The sequence below is a fragment of the Gracilinanus agilis genome, chromosome 2, assembly GCF_016433145.1.
Source record: "Gracilinanus agilis isolate LMUSP501 chromosome 2, AgileGrace, whole genome shotgun sequence".
Classification (NCBI taxonomy): Eukaryota; Metazoa; Chordata; class Mammalia; order Didelphimorphia; family Didelphidae; genus Gracilinanus; species Gracilinanus agilis.
In genome coordinates this window covers 353,514,630-353,528,357 of record NC_058131.1, presented here as the reverse complement: position 1 = coordinate 353,528,357, position 13,728 = coordinate 353,514,630, and the positions used below count along the sequence as shown (strand labels likewise).

The 13,728-nt window shown below is 43.1% G+C and overlaps 1 protein-coding gene across 1 annotated transcript in view; it reads left to right on the top strand.

Moving 5' to 3' along the window:
• The first annotated feature begins 267 nt into the window (after window positions 1–267).
• The window catches only part of NSD1 (nuclear receptor binding SET domain protein 1), a 162,724-nt gene continuing 149,263 nt past the window's right edge, over window positions 268–13,728 (top strand). The window contains exon 1 of the mRNA XM_044664418.1: window positions 268–316. The gene's annotated coding sequence lies outside the window, so the exon portion shown is untranslated. The remainder of the gene's footprint in view (window positions 317–13,728) is intronic.

Here is a 13,728-nt window from a genome sequence, read left to right as displayed (position 1 = left end):
CAGCAGCGCCGGCCCAGCCGGCCCCCTCCCCCTCCTCCTCCCTCCCCGGTCCTCCCTTCCCCCTCCGCTCGCGGGGCTGCGCGTGGCCCCGCCCCCTCCGCGGCTCTGCGGCCCCCGCAGCCGGAGTGGCTTTAGTGCCTGGAGGAGGACCCCTGGCGCGGGGCTGCCCAGGCGCTGCTGCTGCTGCTGCTGCTGCTGCCGCCGCCTACCGGGAGCCGGAGCTGGAGCCGGAGCCGGAGCCGGAGCCGGAGCCGGAGCCGGAGCCAGAGTCGGAGTCCGGGCCGGCGCGGTGCCCCGCCGCCCGCCCGCCACCAGGGTGAGTGAGTCGGTCGCTCGGGGCCCGGGAGGGTGGGATGGACCGAGCCCGCAGCATGTGGGCATTGCCGGAAGTGAGGGTGCCCGAGCCCAGGGTGGACTGGGAACCCGGGAGGGGAGTCCTGGGCTGGGGTGGGGGTTGGGGGCTGAGCTAGGCGTGTGCAGGGGCTGCTCCCCTCCCCGGAGGTTGGAGAGGAAACGTTGCCATGGGAGAGACCGCAGAGACCGTCTGCCCTGGAGCCCGGGCCCCTCGTTTGGCAGAGGGAGAAACTGAGGCCCAGAGAGGGGAAGGGATTTGCCAGCTACTGCACAGCAGAGGCAGTGGCAGAGCCACTCCTGGACAAACCTGACCGGGCCGCCTGTTCGGTTTGCGTTAGATCCGGCAGGAAAGAGCCCTTTTCTGTGACACTGTAAAGAAGGCCCGTGGAGTGGTGGGTACGAGTGTGACCTTGGGCAAAGCGCTCAACCGTTCCCGGCCTCAGTTTTCTCATCCGTAAAATGGCGATAATATGTGTGCAGTACTGACTTTATCGATGGGTAACGCTTCACTAGGGTTGCTGTGAGGGAAAATACGTCTTAAAGCGCTCCAGAAATTCGAGCTGTTAAGGAGATCTTCACTCTCAGTTCCCAAATCCAGTCCTCTTCTTGTCCCCGGACTAGCGAGACCCCGCCCCTTTTACTAATTGATCCAACCTTCCAAGCCCGGCCCCTCCCCCTTCCCCACTCACTACATATTTCTCTTCTCCCCTCCCCCTCCCACTAGACCGTAAACTCTTGGAGGGCAGGAACCTTTTCCTTTAGTCGTGTAAAGTGGTGACTTAGGAAAGCTGCGTTCTGGCCGGCCTCAGCGTCTCCGCCGCTTCTTATCACTGTGACCTTGGTCCAGGAGTCTAGGCGTCGGACCTCTAGGAAATAGGTTAATCACATCTCCTGGAGTCTGGATACTTGGCGATGAATTCCTGGGCCAGGCCCACCCTAGCAGCAAAGAATACTTTCACTACTTTCAGAAAGCCCTTATTGAATTGTGGACCACTTCTAATTGCCAGGATGTCCAATAGGCCCTTGCACTGAGTAAGTACTTTATAAAAGTAGAATTCCTCTTAGTTGCTCCGGGAGTCTCTCCATTAACAAATCCCCCTGGGAACAAAGCTTCTTTTAACCGAGGTGGGTGAGAGGGGGTGGGGAGGGGAGGGCTGGGCGGCCATTGCCCCAGGAGGTTGGGAAAAGAGTTTGAGCTAGCTGAGTTGAACTCATTCATTCATTCAACAAACTTTTCCTGAGCTCTTAGTCTTATAAAGGTCTTAGGATCCTAAGTTTGGAGTTTAAAGGAATCTTAGGAGGCCATCAAGGCCAACCACCTTCTTTTACAGATGAGGAAACTAAGGCAGAGGTTAAGGAATTTGCTCAGGGTCACAGGTCTGTTGTGTCTGAAGCATCATTTGAACTCAGGTCTTCCTGACTAAGTCTAGCCCTGTGCCTACTTAGTAGTAGCAGTTAACATTTATGAAGTTCTTAGAGTAACTCTTCAAGCAGAGAGCAAATATATAATTAAATTTTCTTTATATATCATTACAGTGATCATACATTTTGTGTACTTTTTCCTTATATACATGTGTGTGACTATACATATTATGTACTTAAAAAAATTTTTTTTTAAACCCTTAACTTCTGTGTATTGGCTCTTGGTGGAAGAGTGGTAAGGGTGGGCAATGGGGGTCAAGTGACTTGCCCTGGGTCACACAGCTGGGAAGTGTCTGAGGCCAGATTGAACCTAGGACCTCCCTTCTCTAGGCCTGACTCTCAATCCATTGAGCTACCCAGCTGCCCCCCTTTTTTTTCTTCATATGGTGAGGGAATAAAGTACTTAACAAAAATGTTTTGTTTTTTAAACCCTTTTCTTCCATCTTAGAACCAATACCAATACTTCTTGTAAATAAGTACTTGGTACTTACTGAGTAAGTACTTGGTAAGTAAGTGCAGTAAGGGCTAGGCTATGTGGGTTAAGTGATTTGTCCAGGGTCACACAACTAGGTAGTGTCAGAGGCCAAATTTGAATCCAGGACCTCCTGTCTCTGTGCCTGGCTCTCAATCTACCAAGTCACCCAGATGCCCCAACAAAAAAATGTTTGGTAAATGAATCCATTTTCTAAGGAAAAACAGAGGTCAAGGGATTTGCTGAACAACACACAACCTGTAGAAATTGTGGTGGAAAAAGTATTAGATTTGAAGTTAGAGGTTATTTAGTCGTGTCTGCCTCTTCATGACCCCATTTGGGGTTTTCTTGGCAAAGATACTATAGTGGTTTGCCATATCCCTCTTTAGCTCATTTTCCAGAAGATGAAACTGAGACAAATAGGGTTAAGTGACTTGCCCAGGATCACACAGCTAGGATGTGTCTGAGCCAGGTTTGAACCCAGGTCCTCCTAACTCTGGGCCTGGCGCTCTATCCACTTGTGCCATCTAGCTGTCCCTTCCATATATGTTCTGTTCTTGCTTCTCCAAGTCTGTGTTATTTACCCTGGAAAGACTCTTAACTCTTTGAGCAAGTCCTGGGTCATTTTTCTCTTTAGATAGCCAGACCTTAGCACAGTGCTTGGCACATACATAGTAGAGATAGATGTACTTCAGAAATACTTGTTGATTTGAATTGTTTTCTGAAGATAATATAAAGAGAGCACTGGTCCTCTGACTTCAGATTTGTTGTCCTTTAGTTCAGTAAGCATTTACTGAGTTCCAGGTTCTGTGCTAGGTTCTGAAGAGATATAGACAACAGAGGGGAAACAGTCCCTGCCCTAGAGGAACTTATATTCTATTGGGAGACAGGGAACAATTACCTGCCCTTAGAAAATGAAATATAAAATACATACAAAGTAGTTTCCTGGGGAAGGATACTGGCACTTGAGGGGAACCTGGTTAGGCTTTCTGTGGGAGGTGGGACCAAAGGAGGCCAGGTGTGTGTGTGTGTGTGTGTGTGTGTGTGTGTGTGTGTGTGTGTGTGTGTGTGTGTGTGTGTGTGTGCTGGCTAGTTTATCTGGAATTTAAGAGGTTGTGAAGGTGAGTCATGTGCAGTAAGCCTAGAACAGTCACCTGGATCCACATAGGAAAGGACTTGAGAAGCCAAACAGAAGAGCTTATATTTTATCTGAGGGTAGAAAGAAGCCACCAGAGTTTCTTGAGCAGGGGTGTGACACAATCTTTGCTTTAGAGGTATCAAGTTGGCAGCTGTGTGGAAAACTTAAGAAAGGAGACTGGAGGCAGGGAGACCAATTAGGAGGCTATTTCTTTTGTTACTCCAGGTGTCCTGAACCATGGGAGTGGAAAGTAGGGTCTGATGCTAGGTATACTGTGGAGGTAAAGTTGATAAGACTTGGCAACTGAGGGTGAGAGAACAAGGAAGAGCCTGGCTAGCTAGATGGCATATCCCAACCTGAGATCAAATTTGGTTTTACATACTTCCTAGTTGTGTGACTCTGGGCAAGTCATTTAATCTGTTTGCCTCATTTCTGTAAAACAGTTTCTCATCTGTAAAATGGGAATAATAATAGCACCTACCTCCCGGGGTTGTTGTGAAGATTAAATGAGATAATACTTTTTTTTTTTTAACTTAAAATTTTTTCTCAATTATATGTAGAAATAATTTTGGACAATTATTTTGTGACATGTTACAATTCAGATTCCCTCCTTCCCTTTCTCCCTTCCAGAGGTGGTAAGTAGTCTGATATAGGTTAGACTGATATTTTCATGCAATAGTTTAATGTAATAATATTTCCATATTCCTCATGCTGTGACAGAATACATGAGCCACATACAATTAAAAAAAAAAGTAAGATAGTATTTGTAAAGTACTTTGTGTACTGCCTGGCATATAGTAGGTACCATATAAATGCTCATTTTCTTCTTCTTCCCAGAATGATATCAAGGTTATGACCCTTGGGTGATGGGAAGCACAATAAAACTTTTGATAGAAATTCTGGTTAGGAAGAGGGGAGAGTTTTTTGGGAAAGATAATGAATTCTGTTTTGGATACAGACAGTAAGTTTGATGAGTTTGATGTGCCCACAAGACTAATCTAATAAGATAGTGATAAGGGACTAATATTCAGGAGAGAAGGCAGGGCTGGATCTGTAGATCTGAGAGTCAACTTCATAGAAGGAATAATAGAATCATTAGAAATTGATGAAATCAGCAAGAAAAAAGAGGGCACAGGAAAGATTCTGGGTTAGGACAACAAAAGTAGTGTGAGGAGATGAAGTAGAAGTGGCTGTCTGTCAGCTAATACTAATTAAACTCCTACTGTATGCTAGGCCCTGTGCTAAGGAGTAGACAGGTAAGAAAACAGTATGCAAGTCTAGGGATGAGAGATAGTCCTTCAGTTTCAAATGCATCATCGAAGTCAGGATGGATAATACTGGAGAAAGGCCCAATTGAAAGATCATTGGTAACATTACCTTAGAGAAAGATTTTTCACATGGAAGTGGATTGTAAGAGTTAAAAATGAATTCGACAGTTTATTTATTTTTAACTATTTATTTATTACCAATTACATGTAATAACCAATTTCCACACAAGTTTACCCAAGTTACATGATCCGAACTTATCTCCCTCCCTCCCCTTCCCCCTCCCAGTACTGGCAGGTGATTGGATCTGGAGTATACATGTAAAACATAGTTCTATGAAAAGTGAATTTGAAAAGAACAAGTGGAAACCAGGACTTTCTCCCAATAGACAGCTTTTCCTAGAATCATTGTGTCAAAGACCTGGAAGGGACCTTTTAATCTAACTTCTTCACTTTACAGAGAAGAAAAAGAGAGAGAGAGAGAGAGAGAGAGAGAGAGAGAGAGAGAGAGAGCGAGAGAGCGCTAGGAAGTTAGTTTGAGGGGATAGTTAGGTCAAGTGACAGTTTCTTAAGGATGGCTTAAGGCTAGGGCTTGTTTGAAGGCTTCAAGGAAGGAATCCCTCAATAAAGAGACTGAAGATTAGAGACAGGAGATGATTGGGGAACAGTTTGCTGGAACTGGTGGGAGTAGATGGGGTACAAGTAGTGGGGTTGGTCTTGTTGAGGAAAAGGATGACTTCTTCAGCAGAGACTGGGATAAAGGAAGAAGGAATGGAAGATGATGTCATGGAGTTTGGGGATATAAATGAAAGAGTGGGAGCTTATGAGAAATATTCTTTTTTCGGTGAAGTATGAGTAGAGGTCCCCAGATGAACGGGCAAGGAAGGGAGATATATTAAGGGGCAAAAGTTAATATCATACTCTGTCCATTGGGTACAAGGTCCCAAATTTTGGGGACCTTGTACCCAATGGACAGAAATTCATTCCCTGCCCTTAAGAAGCTCACAGTTTAGTAAAGGAGTTAAGACTGGGAAACAATGCCTAGCACATTTTGTTTTTGTTGTTGATTTGTTTTGGTTGTTCACACATTTTTGTGGCCCCATTTGGGGTTTTCTTGGCAAAGATATTGGAGTGTTTTGTCATTTCCTTCTCTAGCTCATTTAGTAGATAAGGAAACTGAGGCAAACAAGGTGAAGTAACTTGCCCAGGGTTACCCAGCTAGTAAATGTCTTGAGGCCAGATTTGAACTCTGGAAGATGAGTCTTCTAACTGTCCAGTAATTATAATGCAAAAGCAAACATTGGTGCAAAGAAGAGAGGCAGCAAAACAGTGCTGGAAGAGATATGAGGAAAGGACAGATCACTTCTAGTCCAGGTAATGAGGAAGACTTCAGGGAGGAAGTGGCCCTCTAGCTGGGTCTGCTGTGCTGCTCTGTAGTCATTAGGGGGATGCAGAAAGTAGAGGAAAGAGAATGAAACTTTTAAGAAGTTCAGCCAGTTCCCTTAGGTGTACATTTTTAGGCCTGTCATGGATGGACTGAGGCCCGGACACAGTTGAAGCAATATGATATTGTGGAAGGGACCCTGGCCTGGGCATCAGTTCTGGTCACAACTTCCTGTTGTGCTGCTAGTTGACTGTGTGGTCTTGGGTAATTCCCTACCCTTGGCTCTCAGTTTCAGATCACACAAAATAAGGCATTAGCTTAGATACTTTCTAGGACCTTTATTAGCTCCAAAATTCTGTGGTCTGCTAAAGTTGATAGTCCTTCGTTAGGAGGAGTCAAGGAATTTGGATTTCCTTTGGTAGGCAAAGGGGAGCCATAGAAGGTTTCAGAGCAGGGGAGTAGATTAGAGCTGCTCTAAAGCATTGGGAATATGAACAAAGCTGTTGGCCAGTGTGGGATTGTGGGATTTAGAGCGGAAAGATTATCTCTCTAGGCCCAGAGTGCAGACAGGAAGGGGTTGGAGACCAGCTGCTAAAGGACTCCCCTACAGAGGGAGGAGCTTCTTCTATCTTAATTTTATTCAAGGACAGAAAGCAGCTAGTTTATCCACTCATGCAGCAGTACACAGAACATTAAATATTAAAATAATGGCAGGAGAGTGACTTATTCCAGGAGCATTTCTATTTGAATCTCATCAGAACAGATGAGAAGAAGATGACTACAATATCAGCAAGAACAATAAATAATTCTTATTGGAGGAGAGGGTTTGATTAGCTATCCTGCAGCACTTTTTCACTCAGCAGTTGTTTGTCCTTGAGAACTCTCCCTGCCTTTGGGGCTAAGGAAGAGGTACCCCAGGGGAGGAAGAACCTCCCTTCTACATGTCCCACTCCCTAAAGCTTTCCAAAGCACTATGGGACACTTGCGGCCAGTCTCTGACCAGAGCTGAATCTGTCTCCTACTCTTCCTTCCCCCTCTGCCCTCGCTCCAAACTGAGACTTAAGAGATGAATCTATGAAAGAATTCACCAGATTCTTCCGTTCCTCTGAACATCAGGGGCTCTTCCTCCCACATAAGACAGTTCTTTTTTTTTTTAACCCTACTTTCTGTCTTAGAATCAATATTGTATAATTAGAAGAGAGGTAAGGGCTAGGTAATGGGGTTTCAAGGACTTAACCAGAGTCACAGAGCTAAGAAGTGTCTGAGGCCAGATTTGAACTCAGGACTTCCTGTCTCTAGGCCTGGCTCTCAGATCCACTGAGCTACCTAAGGTGGTTCTTTTAAAAAAGTCCTTTATTAAGTGCCTATTATTTCAAAGCCCTGGGTTAGCTGCTGATTATACCCCCTTCTCCCTCTATTCTCTTATCTCCCAAAAAGGTAAACTGTGTCTGCTGGGGTGGGGATGGGATAACTATACCTTCACAAATGATTAGTTCCTGGTAAATTGACTGGAGCTAGGAAAATTTGGACTGAAATCCAGCTTTTGGGACTTCCTAGCTTTGTGACACTGGGCAAGTCATTTCACTTCTCTATAGAATGAGGTGGGTGGTTTCAGTGACCTCCAACACAGCTCCTTTCAATTATAAATCTAAGATTCTATGAACTGGGTTTGGGGGAGATTTGAGAAAGAAAACTACCTGGACCTCGAAGGAAGACTAAGATTATAGTCAATTGGTAGACCTTGCCAGTTCTTCCTTCCTTCCTCAATCCTTCCCTCCTTTCTATTCCCAAGACCAAACAGGGCCACCAGTTTATTCTAAGCCCCTCTATCCCTCATTGCCTGTTTTTGGCTGCCTAATGAGCATTTCCCCACTTCCAGACTCCTCCCCTTCCGGTAGTAGATTGGGAAAAAAGCTCAGTGTTTGGAGATAGAAGACATGAGTTAGAATCCAGACTTCTCATCTGTACGCCCTGTGCCAGACACTTCTCTCCTCCAGGCTTTGGTTTTCCCATCTTTAAAATGAAAAGGTTGGGGCCTAGGTCTGATACCAACAACCGGCTGTTAATGATAGAACAAGGTTCCAAAAATGCTTTGTTTGGCATGGACTACAAAGCACACACAAAACCAAAAGCAAACAGGGGAAAGCTAGGGTAGAAGGAGATGGGAAACTGAGGGGTGTAGAGCTGACCTAGATGGGGGTGAAAGAGTGAGAGTTGTGGCCAGGGAAGGGAGCCCTAAACCTAGGTGGACCTGGATTCCCTCCTGTGAAGTACTGAAAGTTAATTCATAGGCCAGACTGGTGTTGCCCTTGGCTGTTTTAATTCCCCATGGCTACAATCAGAGTTTCTAGTCCCTTTGGGGATTGCATAGAACTCCAAGGGCCATTTTGTATTTTTCTCAGTTTCAGGGGGTGTCATGGCCAAAGTATCTGTTACCTAGTTCCTGGGTTACTAGTGATGAGCTGCATTGTTTTTAGGGATCATTGCCAGAGGGCCGGTCAGACCTCTTAGCTTGGGTCAGACCTCTTAGCTTGTGTTTCCCTGGGTGACCTTAATGCTAAGCTGAGGCATCAGAGGAGGATTTCTGTAAGGAGTCCCCAAATGTAGCAGGTCCTTAGTAAATGTTATAATATTAAATTGAACAAGAATTCCTTATCTTTGGAGAAAAGAAGAATGAAGGAGGACATGAACCCTCTCTTAACCTAAGGGTAGCCACGGGGAAGAGGATTAGACTTATTCTGCTAGTCCAGAAGACTAAGGCCTAACTGAGGGCAGTGAAAAATTTTGGTTTAGGGTTAGGGAACTCTTCTTTATAATCATATCTATCTAGAAGATGAATGGCTGCTTCAGAAGGAAGGTAGCAAGCATTTATTAAACTTTGACTGTATGCAAGTCACTGTTCTAAATTCACAGGATACAAAGAAAGCCCCCCCCCAAAAATAGTCCTCCCTGCCCTCAAGGAACTTCATTAAATATATATATATATACATATATATATATATATATATGTAGTATATGTATTTCTTTCTCCCTTCCTCCCTCCCTCTCTCCTTTTCTTTTACATTTCTTTCTTTCTTTCTTTTTTTTACCAAAGGAAAAGAAGCTGTGTTGTCAAAACATCCCCTTTTGCACCTAAACATCCCTATGCACTCATGCTGATCTGCTATACCCCATGTTTTTGGTTGTTGCTGTTTTTAGTTTAGGAACTTCTATTCTAATGGGAGACATGTAAATAAATAGATAAATACAACATAGAGGTATTGTAATACAATATTGATAGGTATTTTAGTGGATTCTGCTTCAGATACTAGTTGTATTATCCTTTGTTGTTGTTTCTTGTTCTTTAGTCTTTTTTCAGGTATGTCCAACTCTTCATTCACTCCATTTGAGTTTTCTTGGAAAGATACTGGAGGGGTTCCCCATTTCCTTCTCCAGCTCATTTGACAGATGAGGAAACTGAGACAAACAGAGTAAAGTGATTTGCCCAGGGTCACACAGCTAGTGTCTGAGACAGAATTTGAATACAGAAAGAGGACTCTGATTCACCCTTACTAATGTAAAACCTTTTATAGCCTGCTTTTTCATCTCTAAAATGACTCAATGGGCTCCAAGGCCTTTCAGCTCTATTATCCTAAGATATATATGAAGTAGGTGGTTAACCTGGGCAGGGGGAGCCACAAGCAGCTGTGAAAGGATGGGGAAGGGCCTGCCACAGAAGGTGTGAGACTTCAGGGAAGCCAGGAAAACTCCTGGGAGGAAGATATGGCAAGTGAAGCTAGGTCAGAGTGCAGAGAGAGGAGTAAAGTGTGAAAAAAGCTTAAGTGGCCAGGTTATGAAAGCTTGAAATGCCAAACAAGAATTTATTTGCTCCTGGAGGGCATTAGCAGGGGAACAAGACCTACATTAAAGAAAACAAATCACCTTGGCAGCTGAGTGAGAATCATTCAATCAAGAAATGTTAATTAAGTACCTACTATGTGCCTGGCACTGTGCTGGATGGATTGGAGTTCACTGTTACTGGAAGGTTTCAGGTAAAGTCTAGACAACTACATGGTAAATTAGGAGCTGTGCAAAAATGGAATGGATTGAAGAAGTGAGATTCCTGTCACTGTAGGAATTCAAGGGGAAGTTGGCTAATCTTGTTGTGAATGTTGTAAGTTTGACTAGATGAACCCTGAGGTCACTTTTGACTCTGAGAGTTTGTGATTCTTTAACCCGGGAGAGTGGGGCCTTATAAAATAGGGTAATTCCCTACTGACTAGGCTAATATCCTTGTTAGTCTACCCCATTGTGTGGAGGAGGCTAACTAGGATTTGGGATGTATTCAAAAATAAAGGGGAATTTAGGAATCAAGAGGCATGGCATCTTTTCACAGTTCTCCTGTTAACTTAATCTCAGGCTAGTCACAGCTTCTACCCCAGTCAGATAAAGGGTAGAACCTGATGATCTCTGGTCCCTTCCAGCTCTCATATTCTCTATTATGAAATCCCTTTTGGCTCTGACAGTTCATGCTCTGTGATGGAAGGGCCTGCCTCATCTAGCATTTTCTATTCTGAGGGTATTTCTAAGGGGACCAACATTCCGTACTCAAAAGATCCCTTCTCATGCTAACATTCTATGTTATAAGCTTCCCTGAGATCTAACAGTCTTTGTTCTAAGGACCGGCTCAGACATTCTTTGTTCTTAGGGCTTTTTCAGTTCAGAGAGTTCATCTTTTTCAATCTAACATTCTGTGTTATAAGGTCCTTCTAGTGGAAGCTGATTCAATTCTGAGGACCCTTCTAGCTTTGTTATTCTCTGTTCTAAATTACTCTCTTGTTCTAATGTTCTATGTTCTGTGGCCCTTCCTAGATCTATTATTATATGTTCTGATACCTTTTTTGTCTTGACAGTCATTGTTTGGTGTTGTGATGTTCTGTGCTCCAATTTCCCTTCCAGCTCTGAAAGTCTGTGTTTTCAGGTCCTTTCTAGCTATGACATTTTATGCTCCAAAGTCCTCCCTTTAGACCAGGGGTCAGCAACCTTTTTGACCGTGAGAGCCATAAACGCCACATTTTTTAAAATGTAATTTCGTGAGAGCCGTACAGTGCTCACAGTATGCGCTCCTGTAACAGCACCTGAAAAAAAATGGACTTTATGGCTCCTGTAGAAAGAGCCCTATCTGACCCTCAAAAGAGCTAGATATGGCTCGAGAGCCATAAGTTGCCGACCCCTGCTTTAGAAGTTGTGTAGAGGAGAAGGAAGCTCAACCTGACATTTACAGTAGATTTAAAGAGAATGGATTTCAGGGAATTCAAAGAAGACATAGATTGTAGCTCCAGAAGTTCTACAAGGGAATTTGGGCCAAGAGAAGTGGAAAACTCTAGAACTGTATTCAGGGGGCAGCTGGGTAGCTCAGTGAATTGAGAGGCAGGCCTAGAAACATCAGGTCCTGGTTCATATCTGGCCTCAAGACATTTCCTACCTGTGTGACTCTGGGCAAGTCACTTGAACCTCATTGCCTACCTTTGCCACTCTTCTGCCTTGGAGCCAATACACAGTAGTGATTCTAAGAGGGAAAGTAAGGGTTTAAAGAGAAAAAAAAAGAATTGTATTCAGATGGAACAAAAGCAAAAGATTTCATTTAAAGAAAAGAGGGAACTTGACCCCCATTGCCTACCATTACCACTCTTCTGCCTTGGAGCCACAGTATTGACTCCAAGATGGAAGGTTAGGGTTTATTTAAAAAAGAGAGAGAGAGAGAAAGAAATGGGGTGAAACTTATGATATAAAAAATCTATAAAAATTTAATTTTAAAAACTTACAAAATATCTTTTTTTTAAAAGAAAGAAGTAGAGTTGATCTGTAATCATCTGTTCTTGATGAAAGCATGCTGGCTTTTAATGATACTACTTTCTTTTCTAACTTCTCAGGGAATAATGAGAATAGATAAAATATATCAACAAACAGAATTTTTTAAAAATAATTTTTATTGCTATTTTTGTCTTTATATATTACCTTTATTTCTGAATATCTGTATTTCCCTCCCTTGACCCCAGAATCATTCATTGTGGTGGAGGGCAGCTGGGTGACTCAGTGGATGGAGAGCCAGGCCTAGAGAAGGGAGGTCCTAGGCTCAAATCTGACCTCAGACACTTCCTAGCTATATGACCCTGGGCAAGTCACTTAATCTCCATTGCCTAACCCATACCACTCTTCTATCTTAGAACCAATACACAGTAGTGATTCTAAGATAGAAAGTAAGGGTTTAAAGAAAAAAAAATCATTCCTTGTGATAAAAGAGGAGGGTGAGAGGTAAGTTCCTCAAAGCAGTTTAGCAAAACAAAATTAGGTCTGGGGACAAGTAGGTGGCCTAGAGTCAGGAAGACTCATCTTCCTGAGTTCAAACCTGGTCTCAGACACTAGCTGGGTGACCCTGGGCAAGTCACTCAATCCTATTTGTCTCCGTTTCTTCTGTCAAATGAGCTGAAGAAGGCTGTGTCCCAGGGTCTTTGCTAGGAAAATGCTAAATGGGGCCACAAAGCCTGGGATACAACTGGAAAATGACTGAACAAATTAGGTGTATGATGTCTGACATTATGTGTGGTTTTCCACAGTCTGTCTTTGTATTTTCAAATCTTTTCTTGGGTGCAAGCTGGGTCATTATATTTGGTTTATTGACTTGGATTTTAAAAATACTTACATAGAATATGGATTCATAGGCAGGTTATGGAAATGAGCACAAAAGAGCCCCCTGGCCCTGTAAGAATAGTTTTAGGAAAGCTAAAATTCCAAGTGGGTTCTGTCTGGCTCTGAGGGCAAAGCACAACCTTTTAAAAAAGACTTTTAAAGTGAAGTTGAGGACCACAGGAAGATCAGGGCTAGAAATGGCAGCTAGGAATGGATGAAAAGATGATATTGAATCATGGAGAAAAGGTGGTAGACTACTCAGTTTTTACTTTGCCTTTGTTTCTATAGAGGAAGATGATCTTTGGACTGGGAAGGATAGATTAAAAATGGTTAACGGGGAGTCAAAACCTAAGATAAGTGAGTAGATAGTAATAGAGCAATGAATTGAGGACACCAAGGCCCACTCACATGAACTCATGAACTACATCCCAAGGCTTTTTTTTTTTTAAACCAAACCAAACCAAACCAAGACTGGTGGATGTCATTGTTCAGCCACTGCCAGGGATCTTTGAGAAGTTGTGGACCAGGGAGGATATGCTGCAGACCTGGATACACATGCCACATTGTATGTGACGTCATTCTTATTTTCTAAGAAGTAGAAAATTGTTGAATTTGGTGCCAGTTTGATTCCTGACAGCATCCTAGGACATTATAATTTAAAATTTTTATCTATCACTTTTTTGTTTCTACATTCCCTCTAAAATATTATTGAAAAAAAAAAGAAGAAAAGAGATAAGGATTGGAGGGGGAAAAGCAGTTTGACAAAACTAACTACATCAGTCAATCCTGACATTGTTTCTAATGTAAAACCTTAGTAAAGGGATAGTTTGTGAGAAGTTAGAAAAGAAAGTAGTATCATTAAAAGCCAGCATGCTTTCATCAAGAACAGATGATTACAGATCAACTCTACTTCTTTCTTTTAAAAAAAAGATATTTTGTAAGTTTTTAAAATTAAATTTTTATAGATTTTTTATATCATAAGTTTCACCCCATTTCTTTCTCTCTCTCTCTCTTTTTTAAATAA